This window comes from Mirounga leonina, unplaced genomic scaffold (assembly GCF_011800145.1).
Source record: "Mirounga leonina isolate KUSES-001 unplaced genomic scaffold, KU_Mleo_1.0 Mir_125, whole genome shotgun sequence".
Classification (NCBI taxonomy): domain Eukaryota; kingdom Metazoa; phylum Chordata; class Mammalia; order Carnivora; family Phocidae; genus Mirounga; species Mirounga leonina.
This window is the reverse complement of record NW_023270305.1, coordinates 24566363-24573370: the sequence shown is the minus strand read 5'-3', so window position 1 is coordinate 24573370 and position 7008 is coordinate 24566363. Positions and strand designations below refer to the sequence as shown.

At 45.6% G+C, this 7008-nt stretch overlaps 1 long non-coding RNA gene and 1 pseudogene across 1 annotated transcript in view; both read right to left on the bottom strand.

Annotated features, from left to right (window-relative positions):
* Positions 1-259: 259 nt before the first annotated feature.
* Positions 260-7008, bottom strand: part of LOC118007802 — a 28919-nt gene continuing 22170 nt past the window's right edge. Inside the window, exons 2-3 of the long non-coding RNA XR_004678489.1 lie at positions 537-701; positions 260-361 (exon numbers count right to left, since the gene is read on the bottom strand). This is a non-coding gene — a long non-coding RNA (uncharacterized LOC118007802). The remainder of the gene's footprint in view (positions 362-536; positions 702-7008) is intronic.
* On the bottom strand, positions 2676-4559 carry LOC118007800 (annotated as a pseudogene).

Genomic DNA, 7008 nt, shown 5'->3' with positions numbered 1-7008 from the left:
TAAACACACAATAAATATGAACAGACAGAATCATAACAGCCATAACATACTATTCAATAAGCATCTATTAAGTACTTCCTACGTGCAATGTTATGCCAGACTCTGCAATTGGAAGGGGATAACACGGATAAATAAGACACGGTCTAATGGAGGAGACAGCCATGCCAATAAAGATTGCATTTAATAAATGCTCAGATCAAAATGTACAAAATAATATGGGTGCACAAGAAAGGGAGAGACTTACTGTATCGGGGGGGGCGGGGGGGGGCAGGTAGTCCAGACAGGCTTTGCAGAAGAGGTGAGCCTTGGTCTTCAGCTAAAAGCATGAGAGGAATTCACCAGGAGCAGGGGTGTGGTAGGTCTGGAAGTCATTAAAGGAAAAGGGAATCATTTATGAAAAAAAGCCTAGCAGTGTGGAAAGAAGGATGGGGGCAACTAGGACTGGAGCCTGGGCATGCAGTGGTAAGTGCAGGGGGATGGGCTGGAGAGAGATGGAGCCAGATTGTGGAATGTCTGTGCCTGACTAAGGAGTTCACCTTGACCCAGCAGGCAGAAGACCTGTCCCATGGTTTGCAGCAGGAGAGAAAGTGGGCCAGAGCCAGGTTTTCGGGTGATCGTGCTGGTGGCTGGCATCTCAATTGGCCAGAGCTTTCAGCCCTTGTTTTCCTTTCCTGCCCTCAGCCCTGGTGCTTCGAGACTCGCTGGGGAATTTAGAACAAAGGATGGTGAGTTCCGAGGAACCGTTAATGCCCTTTAATGGCATTTTTTTTTTTCAGTCCAAAGCAGTCACATTCTCAGAATATAAATTTACTTCTGCATACTTGCACGTAGACAATCACAGTAAAATAAGTGTTGTCAATTAGGGTTGGTCTTAAGACTCACAGCATTTCATCCCCACCCCACCCCACCCCACCAAGGAAAAGTACTGCCTCCGTCAGGAGTCAGAGAGGAAGGGAATGGGGCAAGTGAAATGTATGAATGAAGCAATCACAGTAGTTTAATTAAGTGTAACTCTGCCGGCTGCTGTGAATGTGACCCCACAGACTTAACTTTGTCTGTATTTCAAATCATCCTTCCTAAAGAAACGGAAGAAGCGTGCCACACACAGTTTTAGGCAAGCCTGATCTAAACAGAATCATTTTCCAGACCAACAGTAAGAGACAGGGGGAGCAGTTGACAGTGCCCCTCTGAGCCTTGCTAACAGCACTCAAAGTGCTCCACCGAGCCTGGAGGGAGTAGAACTCTCCTAAAGCCTCCAAAAATAGGAAAGGAGCGGGTGTGGGGGCTGCTCTAATTCTCAATTGGTTTTACCACCCTTTGTCTAGTCTTAAAGAGCAGGGAGGGGCCTGGCTATGAGCTAGGGACACTAATTTCTCAAATACCAGGCTCTGTTTTGGGGGACGATAACCTTTAGCAGCCCAGAATGGGAAGATCTCATTCCAAATAGCCACTGTTTCCTTTTGCCAGTCCTTTGAGAGGAAACAATTAGCCTGTCCATTTCAACTGTTGACTCATCCCTAGCCAGTGAGAGCAACAGGTCAAGTTTGGGCTTGGGAACCAGACCTCCCAGGTTCTGATCTTTGATCCACAGCTTTCTGTGTGATTTAGGGCATGTTACTTACCCTCTCTTGGCCCGGAGCCCCTCATCTGTGAATGAAAATAAAGAAAGCATCTACCTTGGGGCGCCTGGGTGGCTCAGGCAGTTGAGCCTCTGACTCTTGGTTTAGGCTCAGGTCATGATCTCAGGGTCATGATCTCTGGGTCATGAGATCGAGCCCCACGTTGAGCCCCATGTCGGTTTCCGTGCTCAGCATAGAGTCTGTTTGAGATTCTCTCTCTCCCTCTCCCTCTGCCCCTTGCCCTGCTCTCTCTCTAAAATAAACAAATAAAATCTTTTTTAAAAAGTTGCGAGGATGAAGTAAAATAATGGATGTGTCTGGCACAGAATAAGGACTTTGTAAATGTTAGCATCATCAGCAAGTGTCAACAAAACCTTATTACCTATTGCCTTGTATCTAGGAATATGAATTAGTGTGAATTGGTTCATCACACTCCTTTAGAAATCAAATTGTAGAATCTGGGTTGCAAAAAGTCAAACACCAAATGCAATGTTTCTACTCTTCTGGAGGAAGGAAATTGAAGTTCAGTGATCTGCCCTTGAGCTCTGCCTCTTTTGCAGTCAAACTGGGACCAGGGCCCAAGGTCCTCAGTTCTAGGTAAATGCTTTTCCACCATGTCATGCTTTCCTCTGTAAGAATCAGAAACCTCTCAGCTTTGCTGAGTACCTGAGAGGCTGATGGCCAGTTATATACCAAGCTCCTAGACAGTGCTCCACTTAGGCTTAGGGTGACCAGCTCTCTGAGTTTTCCCAAAACTGAAGGTTTCTTGTATCACAGGACTTTAAGTTCTAAAACCTGGACAGCCCCAGGTAAACTGGAAAGTTTGTCAGCTACTTAAGGCAGACCCTCAGTAAGTATTTCTTTTTTTCTTTTTTGTATTTTTTTTTTTTTTTTTTTGCACCTCCCAAGTCCTTTATTGGGTCGGCAAGGCCGGGAGCTGCCCTTGGAGTGGAGTCCCAGTCCCAGTCTGGAGTCTCCAGGTCTATGCTAGAGTCTCCCAAATAGCTAGAGACCCCTAGCTGTTTCTGACTGGGACAGGTGGCCTCCTCTGACAGGCTACTCAGTTTGCTCCTTCAGGTATTCCCAGCCCTCCTTGGAGTACTCAAGGGCCTTGGAGGGGGCCACCGACAGAGCGGACATCACCGTAATGATGCCTGAATTCCAGGTGTCGCGGATGTGAGTTAAACTTTGGAGGGACTGGGAGCTGGGGTATCTTCAGACTGGCTGAACTGGTGGTATGTGGCTGGAGGGACTACCTCCTCAGCCTTCTGAAGGACAGCCTGGCTCTTGTCACTTGGTCCCGGCAACTCCTGGTCATACACCAGATAGGTGGCACCCCCCAGCCACACTGCCCTTGATGAGGAACCTCATCGGTGACCACACTCGGGGCACCATGGTCGCTCAGCATGGGCAAGAACACTCGACTCGCCCAGAGAAAGAATGTCTCCTGGGAACCAATCAAGTTCTCCGTGTGAAGGTGGCTGGCCTAGGAGAGGAAGACACATGAGGAAGGGAGAAAGTAAGGGTCTGGCCCCTTTTGTCAACAATGGGAAGTCTGATTTGCCAGAGAGCTGTATCTTCTTGGTTAAAAGGACAGCGTCTCAAAATGGATCCTTAGTGAGAAAAGAAAAACCAAAAAGTAAAGATGAACCCCAATGGACTTTATCAAAGGAAAAAAAAAAAAAGCCAAAGGTTAGCTAATAAAAGCCACAGACAGGGTGCAGGCTAGCCCTAGTTCATTTTCCCTCATGGCCCCATCCTAGCTGAGGATTGGGAGTAAGGCTGGAGTTCCCTCTCAGACATCACAGGAACAGCTACCCTGTTCCGGGACAAAGAAACACGCCCTGGGTCTACACCTCCAAGGGCTGCATGGAATGGGAAACCCTAATGGAAAAGAACGCTTCCAACATGGAAACGTAACACCCTACGAGAGAAATGGAAGGACAAAAGAAAAACTACAGCCACTAGCCCGCTACTTTCAGAATAATGCAAGGATTCTTATACTGTGAGTCACAGGCAGCCCAGAAAGACAGCCGGGAAGTAGAAAGCAGTATTTCAGGGCCCAAGAATTTGCTGTGCATAAACAGCCATCACTGTCCCTCCAAAATAAAATGGTATTTCCCTGAAATCTAGTGCAATTGCATTAAACTAATAAAATAAGTGCCTTTCTGCCATAACTTCTGTAAAATTGCATATTGGCAATATGGTTTTTGCTCAGGGAGTTAAACCTTGAAATATGTGGAAGAAATTTATTCCCTTTTTAATAGTAACAGTTTAGTGCACAAACTCCACCTGATGGTGAAAGGTAATAAACATGCCCACCCTGCTCATTTTTAATTCCTTTTTGGAAAGTTCCCACTTCCGCCAGACACTCTTTCAGGTGATCTTGGGTAAATCACAACCCCTCTCTGGACCTGACCCTTCTCCTGGACTTGGTAAATTAAAAAGCTCATCTCTGTTCTTCCATTCTATGCTATGACAACATAGTAACACAGATATCTTGCCCATACTCCCACCACAGCATTAAGGCTCTGACCAGTCTTAGACTGTACTTAGAACCGGTCATCAGAAACAGACCCAGAGCAAGATGAAGGGAACAGGTGCCTTAAGCCTCTGGAATTGGGGGTTTAGGAGCCCAGAGACAGATCTGCCCAAATTAACCAGACCAGCCCTATAAACACCAGACATTTATCAAGGGGCAGAGAGGTTGCCATCCACCTGGTCCTCAGCTGACAGCTTTGTTTCTGTTGTTAATTCATGCATAAGTTATTCTTGCAGCTGGACCAAGATCACTGAACCTGAAATCATAAGGTCCATATGTTCCATGATGAAACTTGGCAGCAAGTCTGGGATCTCGTTCCTCCACAGGGCTGTGATATAGATACCTTCAGCATAGTATCAGCTAGCTATAAATATACCTGTTGTTCATTCCCACTCCCACCAATAGCATACTTTTCCATATCTGCCACTAGAATTCCTCCTACTGCCTGAGTAAGTATGCTAAGCAGGGCAAAGTGTAGTAGACAAAATTTAATAGTAGATGGAATCTTCCTGAGAGACCGCTTTCATTTCTCTTTGAGCACCCTGCCATGAATTTGACTATGCCATTTACCTCCTGCTACTCCATGGTCAACCAGATACCACACCCTGGGCGCCCCGGGTACAATTGCCACTTCCATGCTATTATTCTCTAGACCTTTTTGGAACCATGTTCTTTCTTTGGGGTTTTGTCTCTCTCTCTCCTATTTTTTCAGGGCCTTTACTGCCAACAAGCTAATGAATCCTAATTAATTTAGGTGCTAGAAAGGGATTCTGGTACTTTTGCACTTTATGTCCTTCACTTTTTTTTTTTTTAAAGATCTATCCATCCACTTGAGAGAGAGAGTGTGTGAGAAAGAAAACACTCATGCAGGGAGAGGCGTAGAGGGAGAGGGAAAGGAAGAGAAGCAGACTCCCCACAGAGCTGGAGCCTGACCCAGGGCCGATCCCACAACCCTGAGATCACTACCCGAGCCAAAACCAAGAGTTGGACACCCAACCAACTGAGCCATCCAGGCGCCTCCATCCTTCACTTTGGTAGGACAAAGCAGTTATATAATAGTGGAAACAATGTCTCATCCAAAATACTCTTCTAAAAGTAGCAGAACTGAGATTCCAAGTGATCTGATGCTAGGTCCAGTTCTCCCACCATTGTGAATGGATGGCGCCTCACTCAGAGATATTTTTCTTAGAGATATGCTAGCACTTTTGATCTGATGTCCTCAGTCTGTCTCCAATAATACCTTATTTTGAGGTATGCAATTAAGCAAGAAAACTCTCGTAAGTCTTTGAACGTTCTCTGGTGGAATTCTTGGCTCTCCATAGGAGATCTATGAAATATTGCCTGGCTTCCATTGCCTTTATCTGGAGGGTCAGTCACTGTACTATGACAACTCTGAACAATAATCATCTTTCATATCTGCTTGTGTATACTTCTCTAGAACACAGCCCAGGATTCAATAGGCCTAAGGACTTCTGAGGGCATTTCCAGCCAATTGAGCAGAACATTTCCCAGACTGTCAAATGAAGTTGTGAGCTATCAGGACAATTTGAATAAATAATTATGGACAAATAACTCCTGGTTCCCTGAGCCATGATGGCAGAACAGGATCATGCCGCTCTCTCCCCAGCTCCTCAAAGCATTCTCTTTGCCCAAAGAGTCCCGACAGCCACATGCCAGGCTGGTAATGTTGAGAATGCTGCCCTTTGTTTCAGTTGGAAAGAAGCTTGGCAATTTTGCAAGTGCAGTGGCATGTAAGAAAGCAGAGTCTGGCTTAAGAGGGTTTGGGGAAATTTATCAGTAAGAAAGACACTAGCTTATGTCTTGGAACAAGTTGTTTTGGTTTTCTTTCCCCCTCTGTATACAAAGTACTAATGAATTTCTTCTTAGGAAGAGTATGAGACTGGGGTGAGTGACAGGGAAACCGTTCTATAACTGTTCCTTTTGTCCTTTTCCATCCCCATTTCAGACTTTTTTCACTTCTTGTTCATTAGAGATAGGAAAATTATTTCATATGAACCTAAAGGAACCGTTTAAAAGATTCAAATATTGCGTAGAAAGTCTCCTTCGATGATTATACAAAATATGAGAATGCTACGCAAACAGTCCAGAAGTCAGGGCAAGGAAAGAATCCAGTTGGTAGCAGGATTTGTTACCAACTAAAAATCTATGAGCCAAGAGGCCAAGAGATTAGCACAAAATGAGAGGTGGGTGGAGAGTGTCAGTGGGTTGCTGTGGTAATGAGCAAGCAAAAGATATAAGAATCAAAAGGTCAAATGTAACAGGAAGGAGTGAGCAGCTCCCAAGGGTCAGGGCAGGTAAGGGTTAGGAGTCAGGAGGTCAGGTCCATCCAGGGAGTGGCACTAGGAAGTAGAGACCCCACCCCAAGTCAAAGGCTCCATTCCACTTTACTTACAAATCCTGCCTTGGTAGAACCCAACCTGAGAGTTAAGCCAGTGAGCCAATGGATATTTCTGATAAAGAATAGGAAACAAAAACAAAAAATCCTTGAACTCCAGAAGCAGACCAGACATTTAACATACTCAATTTTCACAACTCTTTGATAGATAATGTAAGTCATGTTTTCCAGTTGCCTCACACCTTTTATGCATTTTGCTATATTTGGACAGTTCCCTGCCTTAGGAGCTCTGCCTCCCTAAAGTCAAGTCAGAAAATTTGCTTCCCCAAAGACCTTGGCAGCTAGAACACAGGCATGAAGCCTAGGATCCACCACTAAGATGTGCCCAGGCAACAGTCTAGTCGGAAACGATGAACCAGAGGAAGGAGGTGATACCTGGGACCCATCTGCTGACAAGGGTGGTGGCAGAGGGACCCAGCTTTCTGGGGTGC